The sequence below is a fragment of the Trachemys scripta genome, chromosome 1, assembly GCF_013100865.1.
Source record: "Trachemys scripta elegans isolate TJP31775 chromosome 1, CAS_Tse_1.0, whole genome shotgun sequence".
Taxonomy (NCBI): domain Eukaryota; kingdom Metazoa; phylum Chordata; order Testudines; family Emydidae; genus Trachemys; species Trachemys scripta.
This window is the reverse complement of record NC_048298.1, coordinates 73,420,999-73,440,806: the sequence shown is the minus strand read 5'-3', so window position 1 is coordinate 73,440,806 and position 19,808 is coordinate 73,420,999. Positions and strand designations below refer to the sequence as shown.

At 40.7% G+C, this 19,808-nt stretch overlaps 1 long non-coding RNA gene across 1 annotated transcript in view; it reads right to left on the bottom strand.

The window, feature by feature from the left end:
• The window catches only part of LOC117869095, a 59,146-nt gene extending 44,913 nt beyond the window's left edge, over positions 1-14,233 (bottom strand). Inside the window, exons 1-2 of the long non-coding RNA XR_004643773.1 lie at positions 12,665-14,233; positions 8,300-8,429 (exon numbers count right to left, since the gene is read on the bottom strand). This is a non-coding gene — a long non-coding RNA (uncharacterized LOC117869095). The remainder of the gene's footprint in view (positions 1-8,299; positions 8,430-12,664) is intronic.
• Positions 14,234-19,808: the final 5,575 nt, after the last annotated feature.

Sequence of the window (19,808 nt, the reverse complement as noted above, 5' to 3'; positions counted from 1 at the left end):
GCAGCTGATGTTGAAAGGGATAGCTATTTGGGCCCTCAATTAATCTGTCAAAAGTGCTTAGAGGAGTAGGGCTGAGAGGTCGTGGATTGGACTGAATGCTTTCATTTTTGCACCCTGGGTCTCTTACATTGTGGCTCATAATAGCACTGTGACAGTGGGTATTAAGGTGGTCGTGACCTGTGCTATGGTTCAGAGCCATATTTTCTCTTTTGCCCAGCCATATAAATTCCAGGGAGCATAATTTGGCACCAGAATCCTTCAGAGTGTGAAGAGAAGCATCAGTCTTATTGGTGAAGAGCCTGAGCCCTTTAAATGGGAGAGCCTCATCTGTTGTATGAAGTTCTTTGGGAAACCCAGAAAGGTATTGCAACAGGAGACCTGGTTACACAACTGCCATGGAGATTGAGTGGGCAGCCGTATCTGCTGTGTCCAATGCTGTCTATAGCACTGTTCTGGCCACTAACTGGCCTTCCTTGACAATAGCCTGGAACTGCTCTTTTTGCACCTTTGGTAAATGTCTAATGAACGCATCAAGTTTCCCATAATTACTAAAATCGTATTTGGCCATTATTACAGCCTAGTAGTTCATACCTCTGAACTGCAACATCGCTGGCAAGTATGCTTTCCTTCCAAAGAGATCTAGCCTTTTCCAATCTTGATTGTATGAGGGTGACTTGACATGATGTTGCTTGCCACATGCATTGACTGAATCTACTACAATCAAGTTGGATTGAGGATGCCTCTTTGGTTGGGACATAGTATTTCTTATTGGCTTTCTTGAATGTTGGTACGATGGAGGCTGGTGTCTGCCAGATGACTTTGGCAGGATCTAGAAGTGCCTTGTTATTTGGGAGGGCAATTCTGAACGAGGAGGAAGTATGCAGAATATCAACCAGTTTGAGATGTGTATCTGCTACCTCCTTTAGGGGTTGAAGTGCATCCACCACCCTCTTAGTAGGATCCTTAAAATGTCAAAAATCATCTGCTAGAGATGGGGGGGGCATCACAGACTCATCTGGTGATGAGAAGTAGAGGTTTGTTGGTAGAGTAGCCTCAATTTTTGGGCTTTCCTCCTGCCCATCAGAAGTTTCCTCCTCAGGTTCAGGGGCTCGGGATACTAAAGTCAGAGGAAAGCATCTGGCAGACTCTCTTTGAGACATACTGGATGCCTGGGAAGTGTGGTATCTGTAAATTGCCCAGGGATCCCAACAGAACCACTGGAGTGGGATAGCATGGGTGGTGCAGGTGCCCAAGGAGGCCCATATCAGGTTTGGGTTGTCATTTTGGTGGAGTTTGGGAGGTCCCCAATATTGTGACAGCAGACCCTGGTGAGAGGCCAGGGAAATAACTGGTCACTATCTGATTCGTCACTGGGTAAGGGAGGTACTGACTGGGGTGCTGGTGGCAAATGGCCATGTGTCATTGGTGAATACGAGCATTGAGACTTGCTTGATACCAGGGCCCAACTAATGGAGATTCCAGTTCTTCTGTGACCACCAAGTCTAGAAGGTACTGGAACTCTTGCGGTACTCTTGACTGACTCCATTCTGTGAAGGAGTGGTGATGCTGTGTTGTTGGTACTGATGGTTCTTTGTGAGAGGAATACTCCACTGAGGGGAGCTTTGTCTCACTTGGTACAGATTTCTTTGGTGCTGGTCTTTTTGAGGTGCTGAGGTCTTTGTCCTTTTGTCTAGGAGGCAGTACTGCTGCCCCGGAGCCTGAGCCCCTGGCATCCTTACATGGTGCATCAGAGCTCATAGAGGAAGGACCCTGATGTTTATGTGTATTGTGCTTCAGAGCCACTGGTGCTGTTGGTACCAAGGTGGCCAAGCGTGCTGAGAAACCCCTCTGGCTGGCCAAGGACTTTGCATCAGGGCTTGAAGCCCTTTTTCTTGAGTCTTTGTGGGTGGAATCCACTGATTTTTTTCCCATGATTCTACCCATTTGAAGGTTGAAGGTGCTTCATGAATGTCCTGGAGACGGCTGGTGTCAGTTGGTGGCAGAAGTGCAGTCTCCATCAGGAGGAGCTTCAACTTCAGCTCATAGTTTTTATGCAATCTCACTGTTAGCTGCTGGCAAAGGGTGCACTTTTGTGGGATGTGTGATTCTCCCAGGCATTGGACACAGCTAGAGTACCCGTTTGTCACCGGAATTGCCTCTTTGCAGGAGAGGCACCCCTTAAAACAAGGGAGTTGGGCATGCCCCTCATGGGACTATCAGCTTCCAAAGGCAAGGAATGCAAAAAGAAATTTATTTTTACAAAAAACAAACCAAAACAACAGAAAGTCTAGACTACTAAACATGGGAGATGAGATCAAACAAATAAAACTTTTATTTCACAACAGGGAAACAAAAACTCTAACTATTAAAGGAAACAAAAAAAAAGACTAAACTTAAACTACTATTTATGCTAATGACACAGATAAGGCAGAGATACTGCTCACTCTGTTCAAGGCCAAATGCAGTTGAGAAGGAACTGGGAGTGGTTCACCTGCGCAGTGCTAGATAGCCACGGGACAAACCATGAGAGAGGAAGAGTGCATGTGTGGGCCAAATTGACATTGCTACCTAAATCTCTGATTAGGGGCGCAAATACACATACAGTGGAGAACCAAAGGGACACTACTCGAAGAAGAATAGACAAGTCTTACAGAGCCTGAAGTTCTGCCTCTGGTAGGTCAAGAAGCGAGGGAAGAGGATTCCAGAGGCAAGGCCTCCTAACCGAGAATGCCCTGCCACCAGTTCCCTTCCATGTAAACTAGGAGGTTGTTAGCCTGAGCACTTCAAAAGTTACAACTGTGGTGGTACCCCTGCATCCCTAAAGAGATTTCTTAGATAGTCAGGATTCTAATGGGATTAAGAACCAGGTGTTTATAAGGCTATAAGGCTACTATTTAAACAGTGTTGCTAAATCACAGAATATTATCTCATGACCAAATTTCATGTTATTTGGTGGCTTTCTTTAAGCTCAGCTCCTGGAGATGTGTGATTACAAGAGAATCTCAGCTTATATTTACAACATAAAAATGGTTATAGAGAAAAACCTGAAAACATAACCTGCAGGCAGCCTAGTGGCTCAGACACAAGGAGACAAATAAAAAAGAATCCTAAATGTATTACTTTTAAAATCTCATGGTTCTTTAAGCCAATCTAATGACTTTGATGGCCTGATTCATGATGTTTTAATTCTTGGGGGTTGCAATACTGCTTACGTCCCACTTAAGTCTTCAGAGCAGTGAAGATTAAGTAATGCGGAGGTCTTGTTTCTGGCAGTCTGCACAGCGGTGAATTTCATTTAAAGATAGAAAGCCTGGGAAGTAACACAATTTAAAAAAAAACAAACTGAAATGTAGATATATTAAAATAATGATGATTATTGCTGTTGTTGTTAACTAATTCTCCCCATTGCCCTTTTCATGAATCCAGCCCATCAGGTGGAATCTTATATGAAAAGGAAACCACAGCTGGACTGTTCAAGGATATGAAAGAAAACAGGTAGTTGTATTTTATGCAATGGTACATGAACCTCCACACCTCAACACACATGTAAAGAAAAATTGCAAGAATATTTGTGCTAGTCCACAAAACCCTATTCTTTGGTATTATCTTATTACTATAAAGTAGTTCTTTCTGGGAAGAAAAAGCAGTGAGTGGAAATCTTACCCTCTCTTCAAAGAGTATATGGGTCACTACGTGTAATGGAACTCTGAGACCACAATAATTGTGCAGATGCTTCATGGCCTGGATTAGTGTGTGTGTGGGAGATGTCTGTCCCTCTCTATACCCTTTGATTAGCCACACAACAAACCTACTGGCTCTGGCTTTGTAGTAGGACCCAGGATTAGTCTCAGATTTATTAATTGTCTGAGGATATATCTACTCTTTTACTTTGGGCTGAACTGTACAATTTACATGGGGCCAAAAGCAGGGTGGGTAATGGTTTCAGAATACACAATCTTCCCATGCTGTTCAGTGGGGAAGGTGTGTACACACTTTGCTGGAGAAAAATGTTCCATAGTAAGTAAGTCTCATTCTGCAAGCTGGTGTGGCAAAGCAGGAGGGGAATGGCCCTGCTTTCTTCCTGCCCCATTTCAAACAATTTGTTTCCTGAAGTGAGCAAGCACCAAGCTGTTCCTCCACATTGGGAAAGATGTCACTGACAGGCTACACAAGAGGGCTTCTGGCATGTCCCTACATCCCTGAACACTCACATGGCAAGAGTAACAAGTTACTTCTTGTAACCTTTTTAGCTGACATCTCTTTTTGGCCTGCAGCCCATCACAAAATCTGCAGCAGGATTAAAAATATTTCCTGCCCGTTGTGTAGAACTGGGGTTCAGTGAACAGATTCCTCCATTTTGCCACCTTCATCCCTCTTTCAATACACGCACGCACACACACAAACACCATTGCTTTTGATATCTTTACAATGTACATTTCCCAATATTTCTGGCCTAAAGGCAAATGATGTAAATAGAAAATCAAATCCTTCTGATGGGTCTGATGCCTGAAGTTTTTTCTCATAGAAACAGCTGGGATAGAAGACTTTCCCGGGGTTTTGGTAATTATTGGCCGTTACTGCAAATTTATAAGTGCAGCAATAAAGAATATTTGAAACTAGAGACTGGGAGAGCGGTTGCTCATTGCTTGGCTTCCTGTGGATGCAATCAGAGATGACATATTACGGCAGCTGTGGTTCAGGTTCTGTTTTGCTATTTTAGTGTTTTACATAAAGTAACAAGTTTACACTAGTCTGTCAAATTTCATTTCTTTACCTGTTCCTTGATGCAATTTGTTTGTTTTTTCTTGAAGTCACAAAATGGAAAGAGGATTATAGAAATTCAGAGAGACAATGACTGTGCAAGGAAAACATTATGGGCCTTATTCAATTACAGCAAGATTCAAAACTCCATGAAGACATCCACGGTCTTTGGATCAGGACCTTAGAGATGACAAAACACAGGCTGGGTGAGCAATGGGAGAAGGAGGAAGCACAAGTTCACCATTTGCAAGACAGTCTTGGTGTTATTGACCTTGAGGGGGATGGCATGAATTCTGTTCTAGCTAGAGAAAAATGGTTCTTGTGCTAGAAATGATTAGAGGAGAGGTTATTTGGAAAAACAAAAGGCTGAATGAGGAGATGAGGAATAGCTTGGGTTATGCTGTAACATATACAGAGGTAACCTAACAATTACAGGGCCCATGGTCCCCTAATGTGGGCTGATCTTGCCTGAAGACTGTGGTTCTTCTGTTGAGTTTCCTGTACATTCCTCCATTCAGCGTGAATGTTTCCTCACCCATCACTTCCCACAGAAACAGCAGAAGATTTGGCTTGCAAAACGCAAGATGCTCTGGTTTTTGCAAAGGCTCAAGTCTACCCCCACACTAGCTTTTGGTCCTTCCCTCTCTTCCTGGGCATGGAGGTTTGGGGAAGGTGGGCAAATTAATGCTGACTCCAGGCCTGATTCAAAATCCATTGAAATCAGTAGAAACATTCCCACAGACTTCGATAAGATCTTGAATAAACATTTACTTATCCCCTGAAATTCTGTGCTGCCATCCTTGGACTGTCATCCACATACAATTAGATCCCAAATCCCTATAGAGAGACTTCTTCAGAGTGTGACACAGAGATGGAACTTCCCTCTTCTGTATCCCTAGGGCCAAGATCCACTGGTCCCTTTATCCTGTGCTCATGAAAGTGAATGGTATGATATGACCCTCTTTTACTGTGATGCATTCTGAAAATTTTGCACTGGTATCAACCTTGCCAACACTGGGGGGAAAAAATCTGCAGGTGGATTTTTCAAAACCACCTGAGTGACTTCGGAGCACGTTGAGAGTCACTGAGACTTCTGCTCCTGGGCGCTCTTGAAAACCTCACCCTTCAAGTATACCAGGCTACATGTGATGTACATGGGAAAATATATTCCCCCATAATCTGGATACTTTATAAAATTATGCTTTCTTTCTAATTTCAGACTACAGAACACAAACCTGGAAGCAGGCTGTGTTTTCTTGAAGCTTTTAGAATTTTCCAGAAAACTCTGAAACAATTTTGTTGCTGAACTATTTTGGTGGTTTTTTAAAATTAAAATAGATGAATGTACATACTGTCTTTTTGTTGAGGTTATACATCTTACACATGTGGGCTGTGATTTTCAAAAGAAGTAGGCATCCAACTCTCTAGGGTTCTAACACCAGTGCTTAATTTGTAATGAAAGAGGTGCTGGAGCTCAAGCAATTATGTCCTAGGGCTCAAGTAAATTTTTTTTACAGTCATAACAATGCAGCAAGCCCAGAAGTGCCAGCGCTATGAACTGCCAAGCCTACAGGTGCTGGGACTCGGCCCTCGAAAGCCCTGGCACAATTTAAGCACTGCCTAACTCCTTTAAACTATTTTGAAAATCTCAGCCTCTGAGCTGAATATATCTCTAAGTACTAAAACTCTTGGAAATGCATTACGTTTTGTTTAATCTTTTCATCATATCATCTCTACTTTCATAAATTTTAAGGTCAGAAAGGGCTATTATGATCTAGTCTGACCTCCTGCATAACACTTGAACACAGGCACAGAGAGGTAAAATACCTTCACAGCAGGTGGATAGGCAAGCAGGGAATAGAAACCCATGTCTCCTGACACCCAACACTGTATTCCATCCGCCAAACCATGCTGCGTCTCTCTGTACCTCTTTGTTGGTCTCTCTCGCGTTCCCTCTCTCATTTTGCTAGACCACTTCCCTTGTCTGTTGTCAGGCCCCTAGTACCTCTTTCACTGCATTATTAGATTACATTCATTCAGCTACATTCTCTCTCCCCCTGTCTTAATCCGCCACCTCTCTCTTTCCCCGTTGATGGTCTCTTTCCCCCTTCAACCATTTCACACTTTGTTAAGTTGTTTCCTCTTCTTTGTCTTAACAAAAGGGTTTTCCTGTTTGTAATGTTCAAGTGTCTGAGTTGGTTCAAAATGCCTTAAATATAATTCATTCTTGCCACCCTCAGAAGCAACCCATTGGTAACTATTCTGGATCAAGAGCCTGGCTGCTGAGTAGCAATAAAGAGCAACGGTACTTTACACAGGGTGCCAACTGGAATAAAAGAAGAGCTGCTTAGAAGGTCTTTGTTTCTGAGCTTGGGAGGTTGAATTTTGCAGGTCATATTTCTTTAGAAATAAGTTGAAGGTGAGAAAAACTATCACAAGATGAAAACAACGATGGATGCAATGGAAGAATTAAAGTCTCAAGCACAAGCAAATTGACAACATGTAAACGGCAGATTAGTGCAGTGAAAGCACTTCACCTGGAACAAGTAAGTATTGTATGTAATAGTAAATATAAATGTCAAGAGCCTCATTGCTTGAAATAATTTGTGTCAGTCCCATACATTTGCACAGGATACTTTATTCTGTACAAAGACTACACAAAAATCTTTAAATTATTCCCCTTTCTGCAGTAATAATAATAATATCACCACAATATTAGCGTTCATTTCATAAGAATAATTAGCAAATCATAACACTCCTTACTCCTGGTTGCAACCTACAACTTGAACTATCACAGACTGATTAAGCAACGCTTCCCCCACTACAACGAACACAGTTTGCCCTTCCAAAGATGGAGGTACAGTATTTCACATTTATTGCTTTCAGCTATATGGTATTAAAAATTAGACATTTAAAACTCTGGCTAAGGCAACAGACATGTAGCTTATATGTTTAATAGGCAGTAAATGTTTCCTTTGTATTATCAAAACATTTGCAAAGCAGGTGATTTTCAGAAAGGAACTAAATCAACAATGCCAGCTAATCCTGAATCAAGGCTTGTGAGCTGAACCAATGAGCCAAAACAACAGTCGATTGCAACATAGTTTTAAATATATGAAAGAACATTTGGAAATCATCCAATTAATTTCCTGAGGAACTGAGGGAGTGAAGAAATCTTTTATATTTTCCTTTGTGCTTACAGAACATAATGTCTCCCTATGGAACACTGCACAGCATCTACTGCCCTCACTAACCTATGTTGGCTGTATTTCACAGCTGTCAGACTAAAATTAACACTAGAGCTTTCTATGCTGGGTCATCTTATCTGAACTGGGCTTCCCTTTGCCACAAGATTAGCAGGAACTGCTTGAAACTAATCTATCCAAAGCTAGAGATCTGATAGGCCAGGTTAAAGGTGAAGTATTTCCTTACATTTAATGTGTGGCCACCTGAACAATATATAGGGCTCTATTCATAGAAACAAGTTTCAGATCATTTTTGAGAGACCTCTGCACAGTTTACATGGAGTATTACTTACATGCTTTAGGAGCCACATAGTCTTGGAATGTTGCCGCCTCAATCCTCCTCTTGGTCCTGTTTTGTAGATAAAAGAATTGCCTTATCTTCCCCCTGAAGGCTATTGATGCTGCTTTACAAATTTGAAGAGACTGTCATCAAAAAACAAACAACCATATGGTTAGTAACCATTTTTATTGTGTAGATTGCAGCATTGCCCAGAGGTGATCAGGTAGTTTATGGTTTGCATCTCATTTTGTCTCTGTCTTCTCGGAGATGTTTGGTTACTGGGGGATACCTTAATTGCTTCTGCATGTGTTGTATCTGTGCCAGTGGTGTCCTATGTTTCACTACCTAGCCAAGTTCTTTATTTCTGTGTAGCACTCATGTCTACTGTAAACATCACATAAAGCCAAGCTACCATGTGCTATGTTCCAAGTTTGTCTCCAGGTTGTTCTAGTGAACAACTGAGTATTAACTCAGTTTTTACTATGCATCATCACAGTTTTGCTTTACTTCTTTAAGATGCTTCACACATTTGCAATTGCTTTAATTTCAAAGTCTAATTATAGTTGTTACTTTATTTAGGTGCCAACATAGATGGAATCCATTCTCGAGTTAAGTAAAGCCTTAGAAGAGAATAAATGGTTGCCATTTAGTGCCAAGTAGTTTTCAGCACATACTCAGTGGAAAATCCTATGTTAATTAATGTTATTTATTTATTTATGTGTCATGTGTGACAAGGAGAGAGACAGCAGCATAGAAATCCTCTTATAATACATAGCTTGAGCTCACTGGTGCATGCAGAAAGGATGTAGGAAAAACATTCTTCTCCCCCCCCGCAAAGAACATTGTCCAGATCATCTGCTTTTCCCAACTAATGTGCTGCACTGATGGGGCACCGCAGGATTTAGCACCTACTATTAGTAAGGGTCCAGTTTACTCCAGTGAGACTTGGATACGGCCTTAAGTAAGATGAACTGCTGCTTTGAAACCAAATACAGTGTTTCTTGATTGAAAAAAGGCACTGAGTTCAGTTGAGCAGCTTTTAAGTGGCACATTGGTGCATTATTGGCATGGGAAAAAAAGAGAAGGGGAGAAAAAGTAGTTCCAGCCCTAGCTGTACTAGCAAAATAGGCAAATAATGTTTGTGATGTCCTCCCCAGCCAGTCACGAAGAATCCATAGTCTGGGTCCACATGACAAAGCAATGCTATCTGGCATTGAACAGGCAACAGTCCCTCTTTTAAATATCACATCCTTTGTCTATATGACCTATCCCTCCAGCCATCAGAGAAAATTAGAGGGAAGAGAAAAAAAGAAAAGGAAACATCCACAAGATGAATGAGAGATTAAAGACAGCGTGAGCTTCCGCAGAAATACTGCCTGAATGAACTAGTGCTTCATATTCAACAACTCTACCATGAATTAATCATGTAAGGGCAATTCTTACTCCCTCACTTATGATAAATAGTACCTTACTCCACAAGTTGCCTCATGTATGTCTATGGGCTATTTGTGGTGTAAAGTACTATTTAACATGGCAAAGTAATAAGAAATTAGCCCATTAACTTAAGAATCTCACTACAATATTGAAATATATGGAATTTCATATATGGAATTAGATTCCTGTACCACAATCCCATGCTAACATGTAACTTTTGCCATGTTTCCAATATGTGCATCTTTGTTAACTTTGGGGCATTCTAATACTCAATACACAAAGACATTTAAGCACATGAGATTGTCTTCAAATTGGACACATAACCATACATTATTATCATTTGTTAAGCATTGACAGTATGTTCAGCTTTGTACAAGACACAAAAGTGATAGGGTTCCCATCTAAAATAGTTTACAGTCCAAGCCTGACAGAAAAGACATGAGGCACTGGGAAATACTGGGAAGGAAATTAATCTGGAATTCCTGCCACGGCATATTTATTAACTGACTTTTTGTGGGCAGTATCCTATATTGGAATCAGGCAGAGTGTTTGTTTTTCCAAAATATGTTAGCTCTCCTTCATACCTCACTGACTGTATCTGTTTAAGTAATGGGCTTCACTTAACATAAATTACAACCCAATCCTTTAACTTTATTGTGCCTTTATTTCCTGAAATGTAATAGTTCCCTAATTTTTTTGTTGGTTATAAGAGATCAGGTTTTCATAACAGGGATTTCATACTACCACAGGAGCTGCAAAAGCCCTGCTTTCATTTAGTATTGTGACCATGATTTTAAACCAAACAATTAAGAAAACTTCAAAATTAAGGCTGTCATGTCCATCTCTGATTTTATTGAGGTAGTGGAGCACATGATGAGCAAAATTATAGATTCAAGCTAGAATTGAGGGGAAAGTGGTAGTACTGTACTTCCATTATCTCAGAATAGCTTGAGGTTTCTCTTAAAACAATTAGCAGTGTGATATTTATTGTGAATAAATTTTCAGGATTTTCATTTGGAACCACATACGTGTAACCTCCCCTTTGGAGTTTGTCAGCTCTTGAGACATTGGACGGAGCCAATGTCTGAGATAGGGATGGAATAAACTTGACACTCCACAAAAGCCAATGGGGAGTTTTTCATGGGATGATTTATACAGACAGTTTTCTGAGCCAATGAGGAGCCAGGGCTGCTCAATCCCTCAGTGGGAGGAGACAGGCTGCCCCAGAAACAAAGAGACTAGATTTAGATTCACATAAGAGCATACATCAGAACATAAGAGCAGCCATACTGGGCAAGGCCAATGTTCTATCTAGCCCAGTATCCTGTCTTCTGACGCTGGCCAATGCCAGGTGCTTCAGAGGGAATGAACAGAACAGATAACCATCGAGTCATCCGTCCCCTGTCATACACTCCCAGCTTCTGGCAGTCAGAGGTTAGGGATACCCAGAGCATGGGGATGCATCCATGATCATCTTGGCTAATAGCCATTGATGGACTTATCCTCCATGAATTTATCTAATTCTTTTTTTAACCCTATTATAGTTTTAGCCTTCACAACAGCCACTACCAAAGAGTTCCATAGGTTGACTGTGTATTGTGTGAAGAAGTACTTCTTTTTGTTTGTTTTAAACCTGCTGCCTATTAATTGCATAGGGTGACCTCTGGTTCTTGTGTTATGTGAAAGAGAAAATAACTCTTCCTTATTCACTGTCTCCACACCGTTCATGATTTTATAAACCTCTATCATATCCCCCCCTTATTCATCTCTTTTAGAGTTGAACAATCCCAGTCTTTTTAATCTCTCCTCATTTTTGTTGTCCTTCTTTGTACCTTTTCCAAATCTAATATAACTTTTTTTGAGATGGGGCAAACAGAACTACATGCAGTATGCCAGGTGTGGGGAGTACCATGGATTTATACAGTGACATTATGCTATTTTCTGTTTTGTTATAACAAATAGATAGATAATTATCTATCCCTTTCCTAATGGTTCCTAATATTTAGTTAGCTTTTTTGACTGCTACTGCACACTGAGCAGATGTTTTCAGAGAACTATCCACAATGACTCTAAGATCTCTTTCTTCATTGTGGATAATTTAGATCCCATGATTTTTCATATATAGTTTGCATCACTTTGGAGCTGTTTGAGTTTGGAGGTGGGAGAGAAGCAGCTTGGCCTTTGCTTAGCTCCTGATCCCCACAAAAAGAGACTTTGGACTGCTGGGATCTAGTGCATGACTGGATGGTTCCAGCCTGGTAGAGACCAGCCTCCAGGGAGGCAGAGAACCAACCTCATGCCAGCTATTGAGACCCGGCTGAGACCTCACAGGGCTCCAGACCAGAGAGCCAGGGGAAGACCCTGCTCCACCCAGGAGTGAAAACACTGTAAGCTGGCCCTAAAGGGTTATTTAAGTTGGCCAATCTTTGCAGAATTGCTACATCCATCTCCAGATTCATCCTAGGCATTGCATCTGCCTGGGAAAGTGCTGGGGAGGGAGCTGGGGTTTGTGGTACAATTGTGAATGTTGGGACATGGGGAATTTGTTATATTGTTGATGTTTGAGCCTTTTAGTTACTCTTAGCCCTTTCCTTCCCTAGATCCTCTGTTTCTGGTCCCCAGTGAAGTCCCACTTTGTTATTGTTGGATGTGGGATTTCATTGGTTGCGGTTTGTATTATTGTATTTTGTTTCTTTTGTACTGGGTCATACGGGGTCATAAGAGCAGTAGAATTAGTTATTTTCCCATGAGTCAGTACTCCTCATGTCCTAGACACAGAGAGGAGTCACCTTAGCTGGAGTTACCAGGTGCCACAACAAAGAACCCAGACCCCAACCCATGTGTGGTGTGGGGAGAAGCCACTTGGTTAGCAAGCATGCAGGAGGAAGCTTGAACCCTGTCCTGGGAAAGGGATTACATGAGGAAGACAGATGCAGCCACTCACCATGGAATCATCCCCAGTGGATGTTCAATCAGAAATTTGTTTGTGAGTTAATGCTGGTTCAGACTGTATTAACTCCCACTGGGATCCTCCAAAGCTGCTAATTTGAAGTCACCATGTAGAAATTAATCCAGTGGTAGGACACCTCCTGCAGTAGCCATATTATTGGGGATGAAAAGTAGGGGAAATCAGTCAAACAATGCTACAAAGATGTCATTCATCCATGTAGATTTCTCTACATATGCAATACAGAGACATCCCTTCCATGCAGCCTAGGACCTGCAGTCTTGAGAAGTCAGATCCCAAGGCTTTTCTGCATCTCCAAAACCAGTCTATAAAGCTTGGAAATTCCCTCCTTTCTCCTTCCCTCCCTGTTTTGTTTTGTTTCCTTGGCATAGGAGAAATAATCCTTTCACAACATTTCATTTGGAACCATTATCATCTATTATGTATCTATTTACATATGGTTAGATTGAATAGCCCTCCCACCGGTTTGTACTAGGAGTGGTGCAGAGCCCCATTGCCTGGGAGAAGCTCTGAAGATTATAACTTGTCATATGTCTTCACTGCAGAGTTAGTGTAGGCTCTTATTTGAGTGGTGCCTCCTTCCCATTCACACACATAGCTCTCTTACTTGAGCTTAGCTGAAGCTTTTGATCTGGGCTAGCTGGTACAGTGGGGGTGTAAGTTAAAGATTGGGTTCCACTCCATTCGGGCTGGTAAACTGTCCACTTTGCAGTCAGGACACAGGGTGAGGGCTGATAATCCTCCACTGCCTTCCTACAATTCCCCCTGTGTTCCCAGAAGGGCAGACAAGTTATCCCACAATTCACTGGGAAGGAACATGCAGCGGCTCAGTTTACTGAAGTGTTAGAAATCATGGGACGTGCTCCCACAAATCCTAGCAAAACCCACGGGGGAGTGCAGCACTAGAGAGGACACAGTAATTCAGGTAGGGCTTTGCAGTATGGCTGCTTACACCCAGACTAGGGCAACCCAGCGCAATGTGCAGAGAAGACATACATCAGAGGTACAATCCCTGCCATACACAATAACGTGCTTTCTGTAGCCTGCCTTTGGATTTTACAGTGTGAAGCCCAAAGCCAAGAGCTGGTGCACGAAGAGTCAGGAGTATCTCCCCCAACCCCTCCTTGGATTGATTTGTGGACCCTAGAATACAAGAAGGAGAAATCCCCTCGATAGAAAGGTCTGATTTACTTGATAAATTACCAGCATCTCAGAATTTAACATTGATAACTTTAGACCTGCTACTTAGAGCCTGGAGACTTGCCCAAGAGTAGTGTGTTCAGAAAAAGAAGTGTTCAGAACATTTGTAAATGATAGATTGTTTTTAATAAATAATATGCAGGAGACTAAAATCATGAAAGGTTCATGGAATAGCATATTGGAAAAAAAAAGTTATCTCCAACTGTTTAGCCACTCACTCAGGATTCAATCCTGCAGATAGCCAAGCAATCCCCTGAGAGGCTGAAGGCCAAACTTTTAATGGTATTTATGCACCTAAAGATGCAGATAGCACCTAGTGGGATTTTCAAAGTCCCAAAGTGCCTAACTCCCATTGAAATCAATGGAAGTTAGGGATCTAGTGGGATTTTGAAAATCCTATCTGCATTTTAGCAGCCCAAATACCTTTAAAAGTCTGGCCCTGAGTGCTTTAGCTCCTGTTGACTTCAGAGAGGGTTGATCAGCAACTTCACGAAATGCTTGGTACCTTGCAGGATTGAGCCCTTGGCATAGGATTCTACAAGTCCCTGGTAAATAGAATTCTATGTGAGTTCTAGATGTGGAAGGTTTACTGGATCAAGCCTTTCCCTTTCAAACACCAGAAACTTCTGAAATGTGATAAACAGTAAAACCCCATTCCACAATAACACCCATTTCCCCCCTGCTTGGGGAGCAAAAAACAAAACCATGGGAAAAATGAAGTTTGGGTATATGGATGATAAGTGCATGTCAGTGCAATGGAGTGGCCAATTTAAAATAAAAAGGTAGCCTAAAACAGGTTCCTGAGTCCATATATAAAGATATTAATTAGCCTGATTTTCAGCAGTGTTGAATACCCAACAGCTCCCACAAACTTCTATAAGAGCCTGTTGGATGCTCAGTACCTTTGAACATCGGGACAATTGTTTAGGTGTCTAAAAATGGATTTAGGAGCCCAATTTTAGGCACTTATTTCTGAAAATCTTGGTCTGGACTCTGGTTGAGAGAGTCATATTTGACAGAGAATATAGGGCTTGACTTTATTTATTTTGAATCAAATAATTAATAAAAACATAATTTGTGATGAATTTGTAATTCAGGTTTCAGCCCAGAATCAAATTTATGGCTGAGTTATATTCCATTCCCCTCTCTCTGAAAACTGGAGATATAAACGGGAACACTGAGGGATGTGGGAACTTTTGGGGACTACCCAACACCAGTGAGGGACTCTGTCACTGCTTGTCCTATAATCTGGGGGGTCTTTATGCTGTGCAGCTATGGCTCAGATCCCTGACACCAGTAGCTAACCCACAAGTACAAGGTCTCGGCCTCGCTCTCTCCAGTCCAGTTACTCCTTGCAGGGTGACACCAGTAGCCCTTCCAGTCCTGAGTCTCCCCAAATATGGCGTCAGAGAGTTGAACCATAACTGCATAGCACAAAGGCCTACAAAATTACAGAGCAAGCAGTGACAGAACCTGGTCTGGGTGGACCCCAAAATGTCACAGGTGTTACTACGTACCACTTTGCTGCAGCGCTATTGCATCCAGTTGGAAGACTTACTATCCAGACACCTATATGATGCAGTTTTAAAGAGCAATGCAACAAGACAGTTAGCCTTTCTTAGCAACACTAGTTGGTTGTTCTGTTGGTAATCAGGACATTCATGAACTTCACTGATGTTCAAGAGTACAATATTTTTCCTCTAAACTTTGTATTATTCTTTGCTCTTACTATTCATCCCCAGTGTGTTGCATTTCATTTTCATACAAAGAACAGGGAAGATGAAATCTCTCATAAATCTATTATAAAAAGCTTTCCAGTATTGTCTGCATATTTGAATTATGTTCTGGATACATACCATTTTTCAAAACAAATCATGTAAAACTTAGATTACATCAACTGGATAATGACTTTTCAGTTGTTTCCACCAGTATCTGGGATTTTCAGTTTTGATAGATTTATAGTTCTATTTCTTTGTATTTATGTCAGTCCTTTACAATGCATTTAAATTGGAGTATAGAAAAAATGCTTCAGACAAAAGCCAAATATCCAATATTTAGCTACCAAAGAATCAAAAAAGCTCCATTCTCACTAAATTGCAAAGTTCAATATAAGTTCTGGTAATAAAGAATAAAGATTCCATTGGAAGTCCTTTAAAAAGCAAGGCCCTGAAATTCAGATGATATGTAGAAAAATTCAGGTTCACAAATGAGCCACCGGGGTTGGAGTTCAGAACTCTCACTATTTATCCAGCTATAGATACTCTGATATTCTGATTTTAATTTCAGGAACAAACTTTCATCACTGAGTCTTGGCTTTATGTAAAAATGAATAATCTCTCTGGATTTTCACAAGCATTTTAAGTGAGAGCAACGATCCTTTATGGACATTCGAAGTCTGCTGCTTTTCCCCAAATCTTCCTGCCCAAACTTCCATCCCTATTGCTAATAGCCATATCCCCCCCACTGCAGTATAAAGAGACAGCTTCCTCTGAGGCCACTAGTAGAGCTGATACATGAATCTATCACTACCTCGGTTAGAATCATTTTCTTCCCCCAAATCCCCAGTGCCAATGCTGTCTGATCTCTACAGGATTTTGGAAGAGGAAGCCCTTTATTGATTTCAAACACATGTCTCCAGAAATCATAGCATGTGTTGCCACCAAGACAAGATAAGTAATTTAATGGACTAAAGGGAAGGATTCACTGGAACAAATTCTGTCATGATTGTTTATTTAGAACCTGTATGCACTTGTATAAACATTTCTTGTTTCTCCTGAGATTTCTGTTTGATAGTTTTTTGAAGGAAGAGGACCCTATTCCTGACATTAAACCACTTCTGGTAATTTTTCCTTGACTTATTTTTAATTTTGTAAACCCACCAAGATGAAAATTTCTGTATAAAATATGACAGGATTATTTTAAAATGTTCAGAAGCTGAGAAAATCCACCCAGGTCTTAACTTTTAGGGCTTTTTCCAAGCTTGGAAGCCAAAGGTTAATGTATTTAATATCAATTGATAACTTTAAGCAAAGATTTTAGAGCAGAGAGAAACAAAACATAACATAAGGTTTAAAAAATGTAAGATAACTAAAAACTGTTTTCAAATTCTTGCTGTGCTCTTTCTGGTGGATTCTATTCAAATCCAATGTAGTACATCACTTAGTAGTAGTAATGAAAAATACTTAGCTCTGGAACTTGTCAAAAATGTCCATCCAAATGAAACTAAAAAAGAAAGGAAAAAATTATGAAAAATTGTTTTATTTTCCAACAAACTCTACTTAGTACTTATATGGCCCTTTTTATCCATAGTTTGAATGGAGGCAAAGGTGATAAAGTATCATTATTGGGCAGGGGTACTGGAACAATTTTTATAGTGGGGGTGCTGAGAGTCACTGAACCAAATTGCAAACCCTGTATATAATGGAAACCACTTCAAGTCAGGGGGTGCTGAAGCATCTCCCTCCCCACCCCCCACAGCTCTAGTTCCAGCACCTATGTTATTGGTGAGATATTAAAAGGCACTCAGCATTTGTCTAACTCTGCTCCCATTGAGCTCAATATGAGTTTTACAATAGATTCCAATGAGAGCAAAATTAGGCCATTGCCTGAGCACTTTTAAAGTCCCATCCATGGTGTGTAAGAGACGTTCTGAACATCAACAATGGAATGCAGAGAACTACACCTACCTACGAAACAGCTATTTGCTGTAAGACCTCTCCTTGTTGGAGATGGAGGATCTGCCTCAATTCACAAACGGAATTCACAGAAGGAATGACTTCACAAACAAGATTAAAAACCAAAAACCAGAACAAACAAACAAAAAACCTAAACCAGTGACCAAAAAAATGTTAAAATAACATAAAAATCCGCCACTCTCATCATCACCCTCTCTCATTACATTTTAGTCTTGATTCTACAATGAATATTACTCAAGGCACAAAATCAAAAGTCTTTTTTTTTCTCCCTTTATTGGCCACCAAAGTATTATAAAATTAGATAAACCTATCAGGAAAAAGGTCACTTACAGGAGAGTTTTCGTTTTGTTCTAACTAGAAGTATTTCAGTCTCTGTGACTGGTTTCTGTTAGGGACGACTGCACTAGATGGATTAATATATCAACAGATTCAAACCACAGCCCAAATCTCAAATTGAACCAAACCTAAACATCCCTCTCAAGAATGAAAACACTTAGCTAAGTACCCCCTTCTTTCTCCAGATCCCCAGAATGTCCCCTCTATTTTTCATACCCCATCTCAGAACCTTACTGGGCTAACAATCTCTGCTGTCTTCAGTGGAGTGGGAACATATTAGTGGAAGCTATAGCCAGGGGATGCCCCTTGAGCATGAGAAATTTGAATAAAGAAGCCAGTTACAGCACAAAATAAAAACAATCAGATATACGACTTCCCCTATTCCTCTGCCAGGAACACCATCCAATGCTGAGGGTGAATGAGAATGAAATGGGGTCAGGGAACCTGTTGAAGAAAGGCTGTTGAAGGGTCAAGAAGCTTGGGAATAGCATATGGACAGGAGAAGGATGGGTGGAAAAGGATATATTGAAAGGAGGCAGCCTGATTTTTTAAATTTATTTATTTAAAAAAAATTGTCTTTAAAGCACCTTTGAAATAGTATGTCCTGATTTTTATTTTTTAAACATGTCCAAGCCCATTCCTCATCCTCCCTCTCCCTTTCCTTTTTATACACCAGCCTGCTTGCTGCCTGTTCAATTTCAGCTTTGCTGATGCTGTGGGTAAACACCCTCTTGCAGAGCCAGATGAAGGACAGGTATCAGAGCACTGCTTGAAGTGATGCCATGATGCAAGTGCGTGAGACAGCTGACAGTTAACACAGCAATGAAATTGACTGGCCACAAAATGCTGCCAAATGCACAAAATAAAACAATCTGAAACCATCGATTTTTTTTTTAATTGCTGATCTTTTTTCAGTTACAGTAATGTTAGAACATTCTTGTAACTATAGGAGGTAGAAAATGTGCAGACGGAATGAGATTTTCAAGTTGGCCTTTAAACTGCAGATAAATATTTCAGCATTTCCAGATTTAGCCAAATTAAAATAACCTTATACATCTTTTGAGGTTTGCCCCTCCCACCCCACTAGTGCCTGTCAGCTCAAGCAATAAAGAGAATCTACACTAAAATGTAAGTGAAGATCCATCTCACTCTTACATCAATCTCAATGGGAATTAAGATCCCTGAAAAAAGCTATTAAGTGATCAATTATTTAAGATATGGCACAGGGCACTAACACTGTTTATTATTTTATAAATATCAATAAACCTTAGAGTAACTGTCGCAACTAATGATCATTATCACTGTTACTAACTGAAAAACATCTAGCTTAATGATTTAACATAAATGTAAATATCTAGATTTTGGAAGATGCTTAACATGATTTTCCAATTTGGGCCTTCAGTTTTGAAGGTTCAAACAAACGAAGGTGCAAGAAGTCACTACATCTAGCTATTTGATATGTGCGTTCAGTCGGCTATTTAGACCTAAGGGATTGATGCAAAGCTCCTTGAAATCAATCGAAGTCTTTCCATGGATTTCAATGGGCTGGGTTCCTGCTCTAAGTGACATCAATTGTGCCTGCATTTATTTGTACTGACAAAATTGTGGGCACAAAAAGGCATTTGCACCCCTGGAGACTGGAACAACATGGAGGTCAGCAGTGCAATCCTCCCAAGCAGACAGCCTCACTAAGGAAGCATTTTGTAAGCAAAACAGTGCCTCAACTCTGATTCTGTGTGGTAAAAGTTGTTGTGCACACACAAGTCCTTGATTCTGCTTATATAGATCTTTTCTAAAAAAGAACGTGCACCATAACTCGGAGAATGGAGAACTTCTTATGATTGTGCTTGTCTCTACATGTGTTAATGTTACATTAAAAATGATAGCTT